The following is a 23,796-nucleotide window of genomic DNA, read 5'->3' as shown; positions in this document are numbered from 1 at the left end:
TGGTTTAAAGTATACAAACGCGGCACCAACACCAACACGTGGATAACTTAGGCATGCATAATTCCTTACTCAGTACATGGTATTCTTTTGTTATGCTAATATTTCATTATACCTTAATCAAATGGTCTTCCAGTACCATTTTGATTGTATTGCTGGTTGCTGTAGTTTTTGGCCGTCCCGAACGCTTGTCCTCAGTCAATCTGATACGACCAGTTTTGAATTCAGCTGTCCAAAATTTTATCGTAAATGATGTCTTCGTACACAGTGTGAAACTCGTCTTTGTTTTGCATAGGCCTATCATAAAAAAATTTATTTACAGCTCTCAATTTTTTTTATTTTCCACGACGATCTATTTTGTTATTGTAAAAAATTAAACGAATTACAAACTTTAACATTTTGATAAAAAATACACATAAATGTTTTAAAGAATCCAATCTAATCTATTAATCTAATCTTACGAACCATTTTACTTAATTAAATACACTCAACTTTCAAAATTGTTATCTTTGTTTGAGTGCGAAATTCCTGGGAGTCCTTATTACGGCAGACATTTCACATTTAAGTCAGGTTACATTAGTGAAAAAGTTTACTAAATTTGCAGGGAAAATACTCTACAAATGTATTTAAAAATATTTGATAAAAGAAGAACGATGAAAATAGAGTAAATTTTTAATTTAAAAAGCTTGTTATTTATCTTGTGACAAAAGAGGGTGATTTCAATAAAATTTGCTAAAAAGGTTTATCTGGAGCCGCGACGTTTTTCCCTTGTACGTGTCAATTTTGATTAAAGAGCGATATTGGAATATTCGATTACAGTATTTTTCCGTATTTTGGATCCTTACATACGAAAAAACTATAAATAAGTGGTGGAGATTCACATGTTCTGAGCTGATGACTTCTAAAATTCTAGGATATTTATGTACATTGGTACATTGGTCTATTATACAGTAAATACTGAAATAACTATCGATACTTTTCTAAAAATTGTGTGCATTTTTTGTGGGACGATGATGATCATTTCGTTTTTATTAACATGGATACCAATCAAACACAAAACGGTTTTCCAAGATCGAGATATAACCATCAACACATCTGTACATATTAAAGATGGGTTGGAAATAATAAATTGTATAAAAAAGGAAATAATAAAATACAGTTTAAAAACACTAACAAATACGCTACTTATTAGAGTTAGTTATACTAAAAAGTAAAAAACGCTTTTAGTAATTCAAACTAAATAAAATACATTTTGAAAACACTGAGTAGCACGCTTTAAGACTAACTAGAATAAAATTACTGCTGGAAATTAACTTTTTTATAAGCGTGGGGTGCATTCTATGACATTGTCAATTTTCATTAATCGAAAAAGTCATTCGGATAGTCTCCGGAATGGGTTGGTAGGTAACTAAATTTTCCTGTCCCTTCCTTTTTCTATATTTCAATAATTTATTTCTGCTTTCTATTGGTATTCTATTGCTATTCTACACTCTGAAGATAATATCTGGAAGAAAAAATCAATTTAAAATAAATCATAAAGTGACAATTGTATTGACTAAGTCAAAATGTTGGTTCTCTATTATAATTATATATGCAAAACATATGACGAGACAAAAGTACTTATACTTTTGTAAGTATTTTAGAAATTCATTTTCACCTGTTTGTTCTAAACGTTTGGATTAATTATCCCTAGGCGAATATATCCACGTCTTCTGAAATGAGCTTGGGGTGTAAAGGACTGTGATACCTTGATTGGTCCGGCCCGGTATAGTTTAAAATTAATGTAATTTTGTTGCTGTGCTATAAAATTCTGCTTCAAACTTAAGCATATAGCAACAGAAACGAAAGTTCGACAGGCCTACGGAAAAGTGTTTGGTTAAGAGCCCAGGCTTTCACCTGCAAGAACGGATTTGATCACAATTTCTGTTTACTTATGTTTAGAATAGTTTGAACTTTCTAAGAAAAAATATGTGACATTATTTTCCCAGATAATATTGACTGTTGTTTGCATTATCTTCATTTACAGGTTCTAAAGTTTCCTTGACGTTGTTTTCTGGTAACCCACTATTACTGTCATTTTCAGATTCTATGTATTTCTTATCCAGAAATACTATCTACTCGTATATCACTTACATCTTATCCTGCTTCATACATCCATTGTAAAACAGTGTAATAAAATTTTCCATCACAATGACATATGGGCTAAGATGGATCAATTTCATCGATATTACAATATTTTATATCGTAGCTTGAGTCAAGTCACAGCGTTACAATTTGTAGATAAAAGCTTGTAAAAACTAAAAAACAAACATAAAAATAACTAAATAAAGGGACACAAACAATAAAATTTCTATACACAGAAAGAAACCACAACGATCAACAAAATTATAGGTAATAGTAATAGGTCGTAATTAGTATATAAGTCCATAGCAAAATTAAACCAGTATGCAGCATGCCCGGATTTAAATATTATCATTAGAATAAAAGAGTAGAAGGCACTTTCCAGTAAATATGCCCTCAAATTATTGCGGACTGCGGGAAAAGATGATATCGATTTGATTTCAATTGGCAAGTGATTGTGCATTTTTTTTATTGTAAAATATTGAGCCCTTAACTAGTTCTGAAAGTGGAGTAGGTAGGTGAAGGTCGTGCTACGTGTTCCTAAGTGGATAGTCGTGCAACGACCTTTTTGAAATTAGAGAAGTGTGCTTACGAATGAGGTACACGGATTCAAAGATGAATAAGGATGGAAGAGTCAAAAGTTGGGAATAAAGTGAAACAATTAAACTGAAAGTTCTCTGTCATTTGTGTTTAAATGTCATGAATTATTTCTCATTGTTCATTATAATAAAATACTATAAATTTAACCACGTATAGCAATTAGAAGAGAATGACAATTTTTATGTTGAGAGTTTATGGGGATTGTACAAGAAGAAAATGATAATATTTTATCTCTTATATTTAAGTTTCATTTTCACCTTTTGCTTAAATTATCATTTTAAATGAAGGATCAGCATATTTCTTCCAAAACCCGAGTTTTCTAAATTTCACTTGAGTAGGAGAAAAGTGCTCTTACAATAACTTTAATATTTTTCACTCAACACGATCACAACTAATAAATTTCTAGCTCTATTATTTTTTTCATAATAGTTTTCAAAATTTCATCTTTTGTGTTAATTTATTTTGAAATTATGTCATTTGAGAAATATTATAAACAAAAACATAAATGAACTTAAATCACGCGTTATTAATAGAATTCAAATTTGCCAATATTTTATTAACGACGTAATATTAGTAGAATAGTTCAGACCCCAAAAATAACATTGTCATGATTCGTCTAAATAAAGTTTATCTGTGGTCTCCACAACGTATTTATTGAATAGTACAGTTAATCGCCACAATGATAATTTAGCAAAATAGCTAAGCATTATATAGGAATTTACCGTTAAGTTGATCTTCTGGTTAGTAGATGTCACCGCTTACGTCGTTGACATTTAATTTCTACAAGTGATTATAGATACTAGAGTTTTTGTATACTTAGTTAAGATCATACTTCACAGGATCATTTCTGTAGTAGATCTTCGCATAATCTCTACTCAAATGTAGAGTTATCGCAACCATGATGACGAGACTTAGTTTCGGACTCTGAGCGTGAGACAGACACATTGATAATATTTTATATTACCGATGTTGTCATTCGATGATCGTTCGCTTGAGTGCTAGCCATTCAAGTCATGGGTTCGAAACAATCCGAGTGGTTTCATTTTGAATAAATTAAACATAATGTTTTGAATTAAATGAGTTCACAGAACATTAGAACTGAACTGTTAAAATATATATTGAACAAAATTATTAATGTTTTCACGAACAATGAAAATATTGAAATATAAGTAAAATTTTATTGGAAGTACGCGATTTGGATCTATGAGTACATAATAAGAGATGAGATGTTTAACTACCCGTCTGAATTAATACTTAAGTCTAGAACATTCAACTTTCTCTTATTTTTAATTAAAAATAGTACTGCCTACTTTAAAAAATTTATTTCTTGAATATTTATATTTATTGAAATAAAGGACACTATGGGGAAAACCACAAAAATGAATATCTTTTATTTTTATGTTCTATACTCCAATCTCATCAGTAAAAATTAATGTGTCACATATTTCAAAACAATAAAAATATTAAAGTTACCAAATAAATTCAAGTATATTGTTGAGAAGATTTAATGGAATACAATAAAATCATTATTATTAATCAAAATCTAGTAGATTTTAATTTGGTGAAACATAAATAAACTTGGATAATAAAAATACTAAAAATGTAAAAACAATTCCAAAACAATATTGAATATTTTTGTGAAACAGTTTAATATCAAATAAAATTGATGAGTATGTCGAAATTAATGTCGCTTATTTCTAAAACACAGTACAAACTACAGTTTAACAAAAACAATGACTGCGCACGAACTACTGACCCGATCGAGTTCAAACCCATGCTAAACGTACTCTTATTATTATTAAAAATGTCTTTATTTTCTGTTTTAATTCCCTAGTTACATTTCATCTCATAGATTACATATATATGTTCAGGCGATCCGTAGATGTCAAAAGTACGTCTGGATGCAATGTTGTGGCTCCTTGCAGCGAGGCATTATCCACAAGTTTGATGTAGGTATATAGCTATGACTCCCATAAATCTTTCGGCTGAAATATTCCTGAAAAGCAGATGAAAAACAGAGTTATTTACTTTTGTTATAGCTCCAAATCGCGTTCTTTCAATGTGGCTATATAAAATTTTACGTTTTGAGTATCATCACTCCATTTCCACATTTCGATTGTGCGTAAAAATATTGAGAAAAATATACTTTCACAAATAATTTTTTATATTGAGAATAATCTATTGACTAATACCATTTCAAAAAATCATGTTTGGTTTATTCAAAATGAAACCACTCAGAATGTTTCGAACCCATGATTTGAATGGTTAGCACTCAAGCGAACGATCATCGTTTGACAACATCGCTAATATAAAATATTATCAATGTGTCTGCCTAACGCTCAGAGTACGAAACTTTGGCTCGTAATGGTCCTGTGAAGTATGATCTTAACTAATTATCTAAAAACTCTAATCAGTTGTAAAAACTAGTTGTAAATTTCTATATAATATTTCGCTACATTACTAATTTAAAATTGTAGGGTTTCACTCTACTATTCAACAAAAACTGCTTATCTGAATTCGACGTAGTTAAGCAGAAAACGTCTAACCCACAAATTATAAAAAAATTGCTTTAACAAACTTTAAAAATGTCGTTTTAATAAATTGCAGAAATCGTCCATGTCAAATCAAATGTTTTTGTAACGATATTCTGTAAAATCCTAACCCACATAATTACAAAATGAGACTTTCATGTTCACAATAAGTCCAAGTGGTTTGGATGTATTCTGTCAGAAATAATTTGGTTTTGATTTTCTACCACAATAAATTGTCGAAACATCTTAAGTGGGTTGGATTCATTTTACCAAATAAATTACGTAAAAAATTATACTGATATTTTTTCGTTGAAACCGTCCAAGAGGGTTGGACGTTTTATTCCACAAAATTTTACGCATAACTTTTATGTTTAATTTTTCGGAAAGAATCCAAACCTCTTGGATGAATTCGATGTTTTCACATTGAAAGCTACTTGCATCTTATACCAGACGATGCAAAACCCTTTTATACGAATTTTACGAGCTCTCCAAGAATCATAGAAGACATTGATGGATTCAATAATGAGTTAGACTTCGATATAGAGTCAGATGGGCTTTAAATTGTTGTTTCTTTTATCATAATAATTAATTTTTTTGTATCTTAAAAGATATTTTCTTGGATTTTTGTTTCGATTTAGTACAATAAAATATTTCAAAAATTCACTTTTTTTATTTACCTGAAACGTGCCAACCCATATAACCATCTTTTGTCAAAATGTTTACTTACTTAATATTTTTCTCTAAAACCATCTAACCCACAAATTTGTAAATTATTCCAAAATTTTTGAATTTAAAGTAAATTATCATGTTATAATACCATTACAGCTGCAGCTACATAAGAAAATCAATGTGACATTTAATTTAATTATTTTAGGTTTAAAGGGCACATCAATAAACTTTAAGTTCAAATTATCAAAATTTATCATTTGTGGGTTGAACGTTTTCCGCTTAACTACGTCCAATTGTAAACATGAGTTACAAAATTCCATTCTTAGGTTATGATCATGTTCAGATATATAATCAATGAGGAAGTAGCCTCTATATAAATAAATGCATGAAAAATTATGTATATTATATGTTGAGAAGATGTAAATAACTGAAATAATATGCTTTCTATTTACATGTCTAGTATATACTAGGAATATTTATGTGGGTATCAAAATTTTATGTATACAGGTGTTCCGGGACTCGCAAATGCAAAAGATTCGACAGTGAGTAGATGATGTGAAAATAATGCTGTTACATAAAAGAAATTCATATACATAAATATACATTCTGAAGAAAATTATTATAAATTATAATTATTTATTGAAAATACTTACAGGAGATATTAAAACACATAAAATATTTCTTGGAGAACTAATGAATAAACATTTGAACTACATACTGTCCAAGATCATATTACTGGCATATGGAAAAATTGAAAGAGGTTAATAATTAAAATATAAAAAATAACATTATTATTATCAAAAAAATATGGACCTATTAAATTATTACCCACTATTCCCGATATTGATTCTTTGTTTGAATTGTACCGTGAGGATTTTGATCTGCCCATAAATATAAGTTATGGCAATTAATAAAATCGTCTCGTATGAAACCCGCTTTATCAGTAAACAGTAATTTTCCAACAAATGTATCTTTAAAGCCTGATATATGCAACACTGGTAAACACAAGGAACTAAATGATCAATAGAGTAACTTCCATTGTGACGCTAAAAGGTAGAATCTTGGAATTTTCTTCCAAGTTCAAAGAAATGTTCTCCCTAGTCTCCGGCAGAGTGTAGAAGTGCAAGGTGACTACTTTAAACATGTATCATAGATTTTTTTTTGTTTTTATTTAATAAGTTGTAGGCTAATCAACTAAATTTTTCTACATTTCAATTTATTCTTATGCAAGCAACAAGATGTTCGACAGTACGCAGTTCAATTAGAAATGTTTGATTGTGTTTCAATACCTCCTGTAAGTGTTTTCAATAAATAATTACTTTTGATCATTTTATTCAGAATGTTTCTTTATGACAAACGGTTTCCTTGGAACATACCCATATCTCCCAAGCCAAACATTTTATCGAGTTAAACAAAGAGTACCTTTCTGTTAAAAAATCGCTAGAAAAATTCCTTTCTGCTATCTTTAGATAGAAAAGTTACGGACTGTGTTTTGCAACTTTGAGCGCTATAACTCAGAAATGAGGGGTCGTATGAAAAAAGAACACTTTGTTATACGTATAGACAGACGTGATTATATCTGGAAAGCTTAAATAAGACTTAAGATATATTCTTTCCATATTGGGAGTGCTATTGGTATATACGTTTTATATCCTTTGTTAGTAAGTTGTGAATATGGATCTCTACAAAAGCAAATAATACGAATATATCTGCTTTTGTACCTGACTGACCGGCGCGGCGTATTCTAAAATCAACGAATGTTCAAGCTGTAGTTGGTCGGAATTAATGACATTGATTTTTAGAATGCACTTTATACTGTTTCCATAAAAACAATAACTACACACAACATACTTACTCAAACAAGTTGAAACTAGTAGAAATATCTATCAATGTTATCTTGTCACCCCTTAAATCGCAGAATTCTAATGCAGTATCAAATTTTCTGTTCCGAGCCTCACAAATCAATTTCCATAGTTCTTTACTGTTTTGGTTAATAAAAATGTTCAAAATATATTTTCACAATTAAATTCAGTTTTTTATTGAGAATTATCTATTTACTAATACATTTACAAAAAATTATGTTTATTTAAATTGAAACCACTCAGACTGTTTCGAACCCACAACTTGAATGATTAACACTCAAGCGAACGATCATCGTTTGACAACATCGATAATCTAAAATATTATCAAAGTGTCTGCCTCACGCTCAGAGTCCGAAACTATATCTCGTCATCATGGTTGCGATAACTCTACATTTGAGTAGAGAGTATGCGAAGATCTACTACAGAAATGATCCTGTGAAGTATGATCTTAACTAAGTATACAAAAACTCTAGTATCTATAATCACTTGTAGAAACTAAATGTCAACGACGTAAGCGGTGACATCTACTAACCAGAAGATTAACTTGAAGTTAAATTTCTGTTTAACGCTTCGCTAATTTTCAATGAGCTTGGAAATGACATTTGGATTATTATGTTATAGATAGTGACACTGTATAAATGAAATCTAGTAATTTATTTGATTTCTCTAGCATTTATATTCACTTCAAAATTAATTATCAAAATTCGAATAAATACGTCAATGCACCTATTTTCGTTATAGCGGATCGGCTGGTAAGTTACGTCATTAGCGCCGATCGCTTGACTAGAATATTAGTTTCACGTAGAAAGTGTTACGCCTTTGCTGTTTATGTATTTTATGAAATGTCTGTTCTAAACTTCGATATAAATATTATACCAAAATGTACAAATACGATAATAATTACACCAAATAAAGTATTCATTACTTGTTTCGAGTATATCGGTTTTGTTGTGAAGATCATTTCGAGATAAGTTAATTTTTAATTGATTTAGTTACCTCATTCAGTGGCATTTTGAGTTATATCATATCAGCACACGTGCTAAAGGGTCTGCAACTGCTAAAGGTTACTTTTCAGATTATTAAAAATATATATACAGAGTAATGGACTAAATACTTTATTTTGTGTGAATATTGAAGCACATACGAATTTTCAAAATTTAATGTATTTTCTCACTATTATAAAGTAATATAAAATGAATAATAAAAAATTGTTAACAATGGAAAGGTGATAAAAGTAAATATTTAACTGAACTTTTAGATATCTTCGTTTAGATTTTCCTATTACTGTCTTTAAAAATTCACCATTGGTATCTTCAGTAGAAGTTGAACTTTTCGCGATATCTTTGGTTTTCAAAAACTCAATTGAAGACAATGTTGATTTCGACCGATAACACTTTACAGGAGTCGGAGCTGGCTCTCCTCTTCCTCGATGCATCAAAGATAAGAAAGCAATAGAATATTTGCAGCTCTAGCACTTGCATCATAATCATGACATTGGGCTCTTTGAATAGATATGTTTTCGTTACAAATTGAAGTAATGTGACATGATACGGTGCCTTACGAACCTTACGTTCCAGTATCGCCTCAATTATCTTGGAAACGGCTTGTAAGATTTTTATAAATTTTTGTGTAAGAGAGTCTTGGGATACGGCTAGTAGTATGGTGGTATTTACATTGTTGTGAGATCTTTCCTTTTTCCTGAAAAATAATGAATTTTGTTATTTTAAATGGATCACTCTGTATATTTCTCGATTTTCGAAATCCTTAAGAAATACTTATTATTTTTTATCTTATGTTTCCTATACCTAATTCCATAATTTTGGTTATAGTTACATTTGCGTTAACTCCGCCGAAGTTAAAATAATACATTTACGAGTAGGTGGCTTTGACTGCTACAATAACAAATTTGACGTTTCAATAAATTATTATTCTTCTTCTGGCTTCTTTGAAATATTTCGCTGATACAAGAGATGAATGAAAACCATTTTCTCTATAATTGTCGAGCCAATTTCTGGATGCGTCTAAGTGTTGTTGTCAAGGTGCTTTGCCACATTTTACTTATAAAATTTATCTTTGTATGACCGTATGACAAGTGAAACTAGAAATTCGTAGGTAGTTATTTCCTTTTTTATAGAATGGTATTCACTGATCAATTGACAATCTGTTGTATTTTCTGTTATATCGTTTAATATATATCGCTTAGTTGGTATTTAATAGCCTTCACCGATGCTATCCTGCACTCCTATCTAGTTGCAGAAAGCGTTTCAGCGATAACAACCTTTGTAGCAAACCAAAAAAAAGATTTTGTTTGGACACAAAACAATGCTAAATCTCCTAGGATGAGGTTACAGCTATGAATCCCACGAGGTAAAAAATAAGCAAGTGGATTTATTTCACGAATACTTTCTCACCACGCATTTTTGCAATGATATACCTAACTCTTCTAATTCTGTGGTTATATAATTAGTCAAACTCTCAGCTGTGGCTAAGAAACCAACAAAATCTTCTTCAATTTCAGCTGAGCTGTATTTGTATAAAGCAATCTTATAATTATTTACTGAAAGTTACAAAACTCCAGAAACGTCACAAGTACAAATAATCGAGTAATATTTATAATTTTTTCAACAATTTGAGTTCTCACGCGACTTGCCATTAATTATATGAGTTCATTTTGAATATTTTTCCCAATATAGTGGTCATCAGTCGTCTTATCATTTACTTGTTTTAGGGGAAGTCTCAGCATGGAATCAAATCGGGCTATTAACTTTACTAAATATATATAGTTGTCGCTTGTCTCACTCGAATCTAAGTCAGATGTTAACTACTTTCTATAACCCCTGAAGGCCAAATTGTGAGATGCTAAAAAAATTACAATTGCAAGCAATCGTTCTAAAATATCTCTTCAACGTTGTCTTTCCTGTTCAATTCGTGAATGGGCCAAGAAGTCAATAGTGTAACAGCTTTTTAAACCATTCTCTAAATCAACCCATTTCAACATACAATCTTTGTGCTGTCGACTAGATTAGTGAAACTCTAGGTAATCACCCAAGTGTTTCCGATAACACAATTCTTCACTTGATTCAATTTTTGCATTTTCTAGCCCAAAAATTCGACACGGAAAGCAGTAAACGGTATCCTTTGTTCGGGAATAAATCATCCAACGTCTGTCAAACTATTCACCGTTAACTAATATCTTTTTACAATGATATTCGCTGAATCACTGTCCAATATCATTTACGGGAAATAAGTCAAGTTTAATCTGGACTAGACCTTTTAATTCAATCTCAGGTCGGTCTATACATCAGCGATTGTTATGGGCCACAAACTGGGCTCATTTTGACTGAATAGCGTTGACAGAGGCACCGGTAATCTGGGAGACAATAATATAGTTAAATCATCCTCACTGTTTTTAATCAATGACAGCAGTGACACCCATGATGATGTGGAAGGAATGTTTTCAGCTGTATCAGGATTCGAGTCACTTTCAGGCAATAAATGTTTTGTAGAGGTTTTGTTGATCATCAGTATTTATATATTTCTATAAAGATGTATGTAGATTTTTTTACCTGCTTTTTTACACTTTTTCAACTTACTCAATAATTTAAATACTATAATTTACACTTTTCCAGCTCAATACTTTTAATACCATAAGATCGTGATATTCATTAAAATTGAAATATATTTTGTAGCTCATAATGCAAGCCAAATAAAATAATTTCAAGGTGACAAAAGTTAATAAATGAAATGAATTACTTTATTTTAATTTGCCGTTATGTTATAACGTTAAAAATTAATTAATAATCAAAATCAAGTTCTAAATAGAATAATATAGTTAAGAAAATCAGTATTTTCCAATATATAAATTAGTTTTTGCGCGAGGCCCCTGCAAGAGCGAGGCCCCAGGCGATTGCCGTGTTCGCCATCTCCTAAGGCCGCCGCTGCAAAGATTATGTTATATGGGAAGAGTGGTAGTGCAGAAATATGTTGTTAAAGAGTTGTTAACTCTACCAAACAACCCTCACCTGTACAAGGTATTAAGTTTGAGATAGTAGGTATCTACAGACATTATCTTCTCAGTTTCACGCTAGACCTATATACGTCTTTTTTAACTTTCACCTTCTATGATATATAAATTCAATGACATTAAAATACTATAACTATATAAAATTTTCTGGATTTCCCTAAGTAGTCGTAAAATCGACATCTTTTCCTAATTAACTGAATGATTTTTAATAATATAAATACCGAAATTGCACATAATTACTCAGTTCGTGTTCCATAACGAAACAATTACTAACGTTCAATAATAAAAACCTGCAAAGATAAATTTTTTTATTGCTGTGCATTTTATTTTTAGTGGTCGTTTCATTTCCTGAAAATGCGGTCCAAGCCTATCCAGAAATATTAGGTAGCCGGTCGATTTGCGAGGCTAGGTGTATTGGATGGGGTTACAGTGATGGATATTTTGGTCATAGAAAATGCCAGTGCTCCAAATAACTCTAATCGCTGAATTCGAGATCTTACTTCAGAAATAAACGTTTCTTTTTTAGTTCAGAGTATTCATAACTACTAATACTATCCGAAACAATGTTTCTAAATGAACATTTTACTTTGTATTACTCATTAATAATATAACGTCTTAATATTTTATTGTTTCATTATATTTGTATTTATTTCAATTTACGCTGGTGTCTACTTTATTTTTTCATATATATTCTACAATATTGGACGTTATATGATGAATGCGCGAAGTCTGATCATCAGTTTTGTGTCAGATTTGACAACTTGATATTAACTTACGCTGGTACATCCATCTACGGCTATGAAGTTCAATTAGGAAACTGCCTTGGGTCATATGTGTGAAACCTCTATAACATAGGTTTGTAGGTATAGTTCCTCCAATATTAATTGGAGAAGACAGTTATGCGAGGAATAATCAACATTTCATAAATACGCACCGCACTCAGACCAAATTAAGAAATAAAAATAATGTTTACTCCCAGTATAAAATTCGGTAAACATATAAGAAACCGTCAGTCCACGTGGACTCATTATCTCCACTGCTTACCTTATGAAAACATCGAAGCGTAAACATAAATGCATTTCTATTGTCCGAAATCATATGTATACAATTTCTTCGAAACATTTCTGCCAGAAAATCTGCAATAAGCAGTGGTGTTGTTTGGTGAGATTAATTTAATTCATAAATTTCTTCAAATGAATAGAAATATGGCGTTCATTAGACCATGGGCGAATGAAGTGATAATAGTGCATACCGATTTCTGAAAATATTTGTTTGTTCAATAAATTTAAATCAATATTGCTATTGTTTAACTTATTTTCAATCATTTTGAGCAATAATAAGAAATGTGTAGTAATTTTGAGTGATTTTTAATAAGTAAAAAAAAATAAAAATAAAAACATTGCAATAAAACCAAATTTTCTTAAAAATAAAACTTGCTTTCTAAACAATAATGTTTCTTTTTTTAAAACGCTAGTAACGTGTATTTCCGTCTCTGGATGTAATTGTTGCTAACATACTCCTAGGAATGCTTTCAATTAGTTGATGTATCACTTCCTGAGGTATGTTTTCCCATTCCTCTAATGCCGCATGCTCAAGCTCATTTAAATTTTGGGTTTTAAAATGTTCCAGACATGCTCGATAGGATTCATATCTGAACTTCTTGGTGGCCAGTCCAGGGTATGAATTCTTATTCCATTTAGGTAATTCAGAACATCTAACGCAACGTGTGGTCTTGCGCATTAAACGAAAATCATCACCAATAAATAGACCCAAATAGAACGACGTGATTTTCAAGACTGTCAGTTATGTATCTTGCTGTGTTAAGGGTGGACCTAGGAAGAGACACTATAAACATCAAAACAAATTTCTTTTCAAAACACGATAGACCCTCCTTGGAACGGCTCCCTGGGAATAATACAAGACTGCGCAAATTTTTCTTCTCGCCGTCTTCGAATTTGATTACGTCAATCTGGACCTCTTAGACTGATTCTTGTCTTATCAATAAATAAAACTTGCCTTGCAAATCTTAGTCTAGCAACACGATGCTGCTTGGTTAGCAAAGGTGCCTGGAGAGCTCTTCTGCTATGTAGACCAGCATTCTGAAGGTGTCCTCTTCGGTGTCATTTCGGACTTCTCGTAAAAGGCTGTTGAGCTCGACTTTTATCATTGACCAATTTCTTAATAAATTTAATTGCAAAAAACGGTCATCTCGAGGAGTTAAAGCTGAAGGACGTCCTTGTCCAGGCCTCCTAGAATGTGAACCGTTCTATCGCAATCTTTTTAATCTGCCAATGGTTGTGTGGTGTACGCGAAACAGAGTTGCCACTTCACAACAACTTTGTCCCTGTTCAACTAACTCGGCTATTCTTTCAGCTTCGCGTTCACTTAACTGCCTAACTCTATTTTTTGTTTAACTAGTCTCGACTTTAACACACCTTGATTGACTTAAATTACTGCTATCCACAAGTTGGTACAACAATAGAATGAAAGAAACATTAAAATATGCATGAAATTAAAATTAAAAAAAAAAACAAAAAACTGTTATTTGCTGATAAGAAATTTTGCTACATTTTATCGCTAACATTTAAGATACTTTAACCGTTGGTGATAGAAAAAAAAACCATTGTCCAGAATCGATTGCATTCAAAGAATATGAATACCATGCGGTTATATGAGAACAGAAGTGTATTATTTGCCTTCCCTTCATAGAGAGATATTGAAAAAAATTGTAATTGAAGAAAATCGTGACATGATGGTGGCTACATAGTTCTCCATCATATCATTGCGAATTGAATCCTTTTGAACTCGTAAAGAGGAAAGTTTCAAGAAAAAATAATTCTTTTGAAATGATTGATGTTGAGAACTTGTTTTCACAATTCAAATTTCAAGTGATTTTTCATGAATATATACAGTAACCGAAATAATGTATTCATTCCATTTTGTTTTTACATACTATATATGTACGATTTTATATCTTCCATGTTTAAATTTAAAACGAATCTTAGGTAAAATCAAATTTTTAGTTAAACAAAGAATCTTGGTTACCTGATAATTTGCATGTAATGAAGTACAGCGCTACTAGAAACCGTATATATTATCGACCTTGAGTGTAATTAAAATTTCAGTTGAAACAAAAATATGACAATCATTTAATTCTTTGTATGAATGTCTTATTTGTGACTTAGGCAGATAGCCAATATAAGAAATCTAGTGTCTGGTTTCTGTTTCTTACAAATAAAAAACAAATAAAAGAAAAAGGTAATACGCATACAACACAAATGTCGGCAGTCCTAATATAGGTACGAATGTAACACCTGGTGAACAACATTCGGGTGTAAACGTATCGATCTTTAAAGTACATAGAACCGCGGTTGGCCAAGTCGGCTTCGGATTCGGTATTAGATGCTTATGCACAAGCATCCATGTAAAAAACAAATGTAAATAGCACAGCGGCAGACTTAGATTGCTCGCTTTTCTCGATATTAGTTTGGAATGTTTTTGAATATGAAATGGGATAGTTTCACGTTGAACAGAAAACTAATAATTCAGGTTGGGTAGTCGAAAATGGAATATTTTCACCTTTAACTGTACCGGAAAATAATTTAAGTCTGTTCGAAATACTCAGAGGAAAAAGCTCATTCACTTTTAGAGAATACTTATAATGAGGATTATTTAACATATTCAACTCATTATTCTAGAAGTTATCATTTCAATTTTCTGCCATTTTCCATTTTCGTAAATCTAAATTGAATTTAATTCAATGGTGTCACAGACACATTATAATGAAATCATATATCTATACGATTTCGATGTTCGACTTAAGATATGATACTTTTATTGAACCACAACTTCTCCTTCAGAGTAACACATTGAAACTACGTTCAAAAATTGGTATTAATTGAATAAAAAAAAATTTACAAATAAGTGCTTAATTAAATCCTGTCCAGATATCTTGACACAAACAACCTTGTTTTTTTATGGTACAAAATAAAAATCAAATTAAAGTTCAAATATTTATGTAAACGAAACAATATTCCTGCTTCGTTTATACCTGGCACTGGGCGTTCTACATCCCCAAATCTCATATTTCTTCTATTAACAGTCAAGGAATTATTCATCCCAAGTATGTTACACATAAGTTGGTTTGCGGGAATGACCGTTGGTATTGTCATAGGGTCCCCTGGATTTTTCTATGCTTGATCCATGCTAATGTATCAAATAATTTTTGGAGTAGTCTTCTCCACTTTTTAATTATCAAAAAGTATTATAAAAAAATTAAAAATGTTATTGTGTGGTCGTAGTAGTGGAGTGACAGAATTTGATGCAGAAACATCACGATCTTGATTTTACTACAAACATTAATGATGCTGAATAACATTCTGATTGTTATGGGAAATTTGTTATACTAAAAGCGATGTATAAATAAGATTTTGAAAAGATATTACGTTCAGAAGGTGTAAGTGTAATTTTATTTATAATTCTATAGAATACCATAGTCTCTCGTTTCATATTCCTACTCAAAGAAGCTTCGCATGCTCCGTAATAATAATCATTATAATGACGATATTGATAAAAATGATGAAGATAAAAATTACAATGAAACGTATAATAGTGATCATGAGAGAGAGAGAGAGATTCGTTGGATACAATTTGGTAGGATAAGAAAAATTTTAATAGGAGAAAAGTTTGTTGGAGTGACCCCTGATATAGGACTTGCTCCTCTGCAGAGCTGGGGTTGTGTTGGTTGCGTGAGGTTGTGTTTGCTAACTTCACTGGAGGAGGAAAAGCGAATATTTAGGATTTTTGGCTAGAAAAAAACGAAAAGAGAACTTGTGAGTAAAACAGCTCTTCTTGGCTTGGGGATATTTTTGATTTTTTGGAAAACATTTTTTATTTTTTTTTTTGAGAATTTGCAGAAAACCTGCAACACCGACGATCATGAATACGATGATCATAACGAAAGTGAGGACAGTGATTGGCACAAATGATTAATATGTAAGGTCGAAGGTATGTTTACAAATAAGTAAAATTTAATTCAATGTAATATGAGATATATGTAACAGTATTATGTCTATATTCACTGAAATGTTTAAATAAATTGATACATCTTATGAATAAATTGCTATTGTCCATTCAATAATGATTTATCCCTAAATTTGAATGTAATTTTTTATATCAATCATAGCATGATATTTAGGAAAGTAAAACGCTCCGTGCCAGATATTAAAAACAGACAGGAATATTTTTTTGCATATATAAATATTTTAACTGCAATTTGGTTTCAATTTTATGCTGTTGGGTGTGATCTGTAAGAAATCTAAAAAGATTATGCCAAGATATCCGGACAGGATATAATTAAGCACTTATTTAAATCACTTGAAACTAAATTTTAGGCATAGTTCCAAGGTGTTACTCTAACGAGAAAGTCAATGGTAAGTACTAACATTCTACGTTTTATTCTGTTGACTGATCGTCGGGTTATTTTGCTGCGGGCTCTTGGACTATAATTATTACTAAAAAATTGTTAATTTTAAAAAAGGCTTTTCGTAAATTATGATGTGAAAAGCAGTAAAGTAAACGTCGAAAAATCGGTCCCTTAACAGTTAATGAAAAAATATAAACATGGAAATTTTCATAATATTACTGATTCTGATTTGGATTTGTAAGGAGTATGTGGAATGATAAAATCAAACTCAAAATCAAAAAAATTATTTTTTCATGCTAGCCTACCGAATTTTTCAGCCCACCTGAAAATATTTTAACGAGGCCTCACTAATTAAAATGTAACGACTGATTTTTAGTTTTATTTTTACTTTTATTGATTGCCCTAGTCACTAATATGGCGTTTGACTTTTCTATTTCAACTAATGAATGAAGATAATCTAGTCTTTATCCAAAGTTGAGAAATACAAACACATATATTCAGGTAAAGTCCCTATTGACCAACTTTTCTGTGTTATATTCCCAACTTTCGGCAGTTCTTTATAAACTTGAACTTCAATTTATTAGAAAAAACTTTAATGCGACCGCCATGCAGTCGTTCTCGTTGATATACCCGACTACATTATTTTTATAAATCCTCAGACGAAAGTTTCGAGTAGTTCAAATTGTATTTAGAGTTTTGGGACAGAGAGCACTTGAAATGTGTATTCAAGTGTACTTTCAGTTAGTCCAGTAAGAGTTTTTTAAACTGGAGTATTTCATGTTTGGAATTATTGCCGTTATGAATAGAATGTGTAGAAAGTCAGATGAGAAAGATTGAAATGATAAATTGAAATTGATAACCACCCCTATAAACATTTTATATCAGTAGGGTTGGTGTATGATATCGCGTTTAAAAGGGTTTTAAAACATATAATCTAGCAAAATTGTTCGTTTTGAATTTTGTACGTTGGTATCTAACAAGAAAAATTCGTTTTCAATTTTTTATTTATACAATAGTTAGGATAGGTTACGTTGTGAAAGTATAATCAATTATCATCATATGATAAACCTGTTATTTTCTTGACCAAGACTAGATGTTGCGATTTGATTAATTTTTTCCTTTCAATCATCAAGAAGATCTGATCGATGCGGAAAACTTGATAAGGAATAAGCTCATACTGATGTTATATAGAGAGATGTTATCCATATGTGTCAATTACACTAACGGAATAAACATTATAAGAAAATAATTTTCTTGAATCAATTATTGAAACATTACGCGAAAGTCCCAAAATTAATTATAACAGGATATTGACATACTTTCCTCGCCCAGAGCAGATTTTCCATACCCTGAATGTGACTAATACATATTATAAATATTACCCCATCGGAAAAAATAATATTTTTGGGAAACATTAGAAAATATATCTAATTTTGATTATCATGTCCTGCTGGCGACAATCTTACGGATCCGAGAGCCTCTGACCCGAGGGTTGATGAGTCATCTAAGGATATATGTGTTAATGCCCCTGGTGCGTTTATTATCAGACCAGTTGGTTCTTATAAATAAATATACCTTTAAAGGAAAGTAAACAGGAAGATAGATTATTAAAAATTAATGTGTATTCATACAAATGTTTTATACGAGGATGGTCCCAGAAGAATTGGATTGACCTAGAGATGGCGCTAGTTGCTTGAAAAATACCACTTTATCAGAAAGTACACAATCTATACAGCATATGTTTCAAGGTTGAAGACACCACGTTGTTTAGTATTTGTTTGGCAGCCATCAATAGTGAACGTTTCCAGTAAACTTGTAAACATGGAAAAAATTGATCATCGTCATGTGATACAATACTTTCATTTGAAAGGCGTTAGCCAAACCAAAATAAAAGTTGAACTAGATCTTATTCTGGGTGAGGCTGCTCCTTCCTTATCAACAGTAAAATTTTTGGTAGTAGAGTTTAAACGAGGTCTTAGGACCTGCGAAAATCGAAGATGGTATGAGGTGACAACTTCAGAAGTGTTGAAGAAAATCCACAAATCGGTACTGGATGATCGTCGACAGCATATTTCAAAAAGTGCTGTATATTGCATATTAACTGAAAATTCGGATATGAGAAAGCTGTGCGTAATATGGGTGCCACGCTTGCTCACATTGGAACAAAAACAGCATCGTGAAGATGTTTCCATCATGTATTTGGCAATGTTTCCCAGAAATAAAGACGAATTTTTGCGCCCTTTCATAATAATGGATGAAACGTGGGTCCATCACTTCACAACCCAAATAAAAGAAAATCAAAACAATGGACTGAAAAGGGATAACCAATTTCAAAAAAGGCAAAGACCGTTCCATCTGTAGGCAAGGTCATGGCGACCGTTTTCTGAGATACGCGAGGGATTTTGACTATCTTGAAAAAGGAAAAACTTTCAACGGCGAGTATTATGCGAACTTATTGCAACGTTTCAGCGAAGAAAACAAGAAAATACTGAGAAGAAAGTGCTGTTTCATCAAGACAATGCACCAGCTCACATATCCGTTAGTGCAATGGTCAAAATTAGTAATTAAAGTTTGAATTGTTACCTCATGCCACCTATCCGCTAGTTTCAGCACCTTCGGATTATTTTCTGTTCCCAGACTTGAGAATTGGCTCCGTGGTCAAGATCTTCCAGCAATAAAGAGGTGATGTCGGCAGTTAATGGCTATTTTGAAGAGCTTGACGATTCTTATTTTGAAAAGGATATCGCACTTATTGAACAACGCTGGGAAAAGGGTATGGAGCTAAAAAGAGATTACCTTGAATAATAAATACCATCCTCGTAAGTTTAAGTTCTCTTTAAAATCATATATTAATTTCTGTTAGAATATATGGAACGCAACCAATTTTTATTTAACTGTCTAATGTTGGTAATGTAAGTCGATCTTATCAATCTTGCTCTTTTATGTGTAAGACTAAAATTACAATAAATTGTTTGTACTGAAAATCATATCAGTTATTATTTTCAAACCACGTAATTTTCCTTTAATTTCATATTTGCTTGGACGAATTGCATATGTCTTATGTAAGAATAAAAGGTGTATTGTAAAAGTGGGTCTAATCTATATAATCGAATTTTAAATGATTAATTTTTTTCGTGATTTCGAACGAACTCATTTTGAATAGAAACGATTCACGATTCGCTTGTTTTCTAGGCGCTTTTTTTCTTCCTAATAAAAATTTTTAGTATATAAACAAATGACAGTTTTTTCTATAGGTTTTAATGTAGTTTATTATATTCATCGAGAATTTTTATAATTCGCCGTATATTAAAGCTATTTCAATTATGAATTGATTCTGAATTGACTGATACCCAATTCTTCTTTTGTTTATCACCGCCAGCAGACTTCCAGAGCTTCCACCGCCGCCAAATTCCTCTCCTAGAAAAAAGTGCATTTGTCCGGCAATCAAAAGTGAGATAATGAAAGTTTAAAGGTATATAGGAAATGCTTTCATTCCTGCCATTCTATATCGACTGGCATTCATCTAACGCTGCGTTGTCATGACGACCAGTAGCACTCACGTTCGGGTACAGTCGACCGCAAAAGGTTTACTAAAATAAAATTGTAACCGCACTAACTTACTTTAACTTTTGAGACGAAATTTAAAAAAGTGGGCTTTAGAGATTATCGAGTTTGACGATATCACAATTTACTCAATTATATATCATATAATCCCATTATTTCCTTCTCCCTTGTTGTATATTCAATTATATTATTTTATTATAAAATAATCTTCCAGCGCAGCGTCCTGGGCTGAGAGAGGAAAATTTTATCACAGTTAATTGAAAAATCTTTCACGTTGACTGAGTAGTATTTCATTTTTAGAAATGCACTTCTCTTATGAGCAATAGATGTTTTTACTAAAAGCAAAAATTTTAAAATATAGCAGAAGTTGTCGCTGTCCATCAAAATTATGAAAAACTATTGTACTCTATTCTAGTAACTCCATTATCAATAATCCCATAGTTACTCTCAAAAAAGCCTACAGACGAATTCTTATGACAATATCTGATGTTGATTTCTATATTTTGTATTGTACTGCAGGAGTACATTAAAGAAACGTGTATATATATTGTGTTATCAAAAATGTTTTTGTAGTAGCAAGCTTACGTTCCTCTAAAAACAGCTATGAGCATTTAGTGGAAATGGAAAAATAATAAGCTTTCTTTATTAATACGTAATTAACCACAAACCAATTTCAAATGTGCAGATAGCTGTGACAACAGGAGAATTTTGATGAGGAAACATGGAAAAAGTCATTTCTGGTAAAGTTATGACATCAGTAATATGGAATACTTACTGTGTTTGATCGACTAAATTATAAATGACGATGCATTCGATGGTGTTCGTTATATGATACCGTATATATATACTAGACCGTTCGAATTAGGGAAATTCGAACAATAGCCTCAATGCTAATACAAAATACATCACGTTTTAGCTGGAATTTCTGGAACCGTTCGTGATATTCATTTAGAATACTCTTCGATACCACTGCACTAACACTGGCCATTGTACTGTCTGATGGGCGATTCGATAACCAAGTTATCATCTTTAGAGACTGAAATCAATCCAAATTGGGTACTCGTTGTGCTCATATTTACCCTTAAAGATACTTTGGTTGAATAATTCAGAAGTAATTTCCAAAATATGCTTATTTTGAGGCCAAAGTTAAAACGTGTCTGAAAAACTATTACTTATCAGAGTAAAGCCGAAATTATAGTATTGCCCTCCCAGGGTTGTGAATTTTAGGATGGTAATAAATCTTTGTTGGGTTACTTACAGATAACTTATACCTAGCTGTCCCGATCAGAAATCACAATTTTTTAGTGTTTCTTTTATACTTTTGATCATTAGAGATTTCGAAGTTTGGTCCTGTTTTCATCAAGATGTTAACTCTTCCGAAATAGTCCTTTTTGTCCATTATAACAACGTTGTTTCCTTCATCTGCTTTATAGTAAAAACAACTCCTTATAACGTTTAAATCTTTTTTGTTAACTGATAGATTTCATCCTGAATAGACATGTTTTTCGAGATTGGATTCCTGGACACCTCCGGGACGAAATTTCCAACGACATGAGTGACTGAATGGAAGTTTGAATATATCCAATAAATTCGCCAATATCGCCATCGCCAGAAACAGCAAAACCCAAAAACCTGTTTCATTTCTGTTCTGTCAAAAGCCGTAATTAAAAAAATTCTTGGATAATACTAAGGATAAAATACCAAATATGAAATTATCTGTAATGATTGTAACGGGAAGTATGTAGGACAGACTAACAGATCTGTTAATGTCAAGTTTAAAAGCACATACTCGTAGCTGATTCAAAATATGGACGAACCGAAAAATTGCCGATCACGCAACCAATTATAATCATTAAATAAATATAAACAATGTAAAATTGTTGAAAATGTATCCAATAATACATTGATTGATGTATTTGAAGATTCAGATTGTTAACTATAAGAATAGTTTGAATAGGGACAAAGGGCCTATTCCTTACAGCGTACACTATACATTATTAGTCAAAGAATAAATGTGTAATTTCCCGCCGAAGAGCTGGGGCGGTTTGTAACACATTAGGTTAACTTTGTGTCACTTAGATGGTGGTAGCAGTAGTTGTAAGTCGCGGAAAAATTTCGGCGTTTGATTCGATTTAATCAGCATAGACATTTACGAATAGAATACAAATACCACTATAATTTAGAATAATTTTCAATTGTCCATTATTCTTTCATTTTTCCTGGTTATGATTTTTCAAATTTTCTATATTTTCCCTCGAAATGTAGAAGAAATACGCCGGGATAAAGACCAGAAGACGGAAGATTAAATAAGATTCAATAAAACCCAGGAACTACTCAGAAACGCAGAAAAGCAAATATTATTGACGTGCTTTGGTGTTTCCGCAGCACAAAGTGGATCAGCAAGCGGAAAATGTCATTGACACACTTTAGAAATTTAGTGTACATATGTAATTTTCAAAAAATGCGAACGAGTCGATTTTGCAAAATTGGAAAACTTTCAGAAATACAGTATACTGCCAAACATTCAAGTGATGATTTTTTAAAAAAGGGGTTTTGATTCTAGTTTAATACCCCTATGCTCCAGATCATTGGAACACAAAGTGTAGACGGCACATGGCAAAACGCTATCTTGTCAATATGCTCTACATTGAGTACTCGTTGGCTTCTTTTGTTATTGTCAAATGAAGAGAGAGATTATAAAAATATAAAAAAAAGACGAATAAAACAACGGAATTATGGGAAAAAGTCGCTAAAAAAAGCAGTTTTATCTGTTTGAATAAACAATGACACGTGAAATTTATTGTAAATTATAGTAGGTACACTTATTTAATCGGCTATAATCCAATGCCATTCAAACCGAAATGGAGGGCGAAATTTTGCTTACTCTGTAGATAAGACTTATAAAAAATACTTAGCGATTTTATACACATAATTCGATATATGAGATATATCGTTATATTTCGAATAAATTCATAATTATGAAAGAATTTTCCCCATAACCTT

At 31.5% G+C, this 23,796-nt stretch overlaps 1 long non-coding RNA gene and 3 other non-coding genes across 5 annotated transcripts in view; 1 reads left to right on the top strand and 3 right to left on the bottom strand.

The window, feature by feature from the left end:
* The first annotated feature begins 3,540 nt into the window (after positions 1 to 3,540).
* LOC130892109 (small nucleolar RNA U3) lies at positions 3,541 to 3,756 on the top strand. Its single transcript, XR_009058988.1, has one exon. It is a non-coding gene; the product is annotated as a small nucleolar RNA U3 (small nucleolar RNA).
* A 931-nt stretch (positions 3,757 to 4,687) lies between these two features.
* The window catches only part of LOC130891018 (uncharacterized), a 252,160-nt gene continuing 233,051 nt past the window's right edge, over positions 4,688 to 23,796 (bottom strand). For both annotated transcript variants that reach the window (XR_009058818.1, XR_009058817.1), the window contains one exon: positions 4,688 to 4,714. This is a non-coding gene — a long non-coding RNA (uncharacterized LOC130891018). The remainder of the gene's footprint in view (positions 4,715 to 23,796) is intronic.
* Positions 4,948 to 5,144, bottom strand: LOC130892112 (small nucleolar RNA U3). Its single transcript, XR_009058991.1, has one exon. It is a non-coding gene; the product is annotated as a small nucleolar RNA U3 (small nucleolar RNA).
* LOC130892110 (small nucleolar RNA U3) lies at positions 8,015 to 8,230 on the bottom strand. The gene has a single exon (XR_009058989.1). It is a non-coding gene; the product is annotated as a small nucleolar RNA U3 (small nucleolar RNA).

The sequence above is a fragment of the Diorhabda carinulata genome, chromosome 3 (assembly GCF_026250575.1).
Source record: "Diorhabda carinulata isolate Delta chromosome 3, icDioCari1.1, whole genome shotgun sequence".
Lineage (NCBI taxonomy): Eukaryota > Metazoa > Arthropoda > Insecta > Coleoptera > Chrysomelidae > Diorhabda > Diorhabda carinulata.
This window is presented reverse-complemented; position numbering and strand designations above follow the sequence as displayed.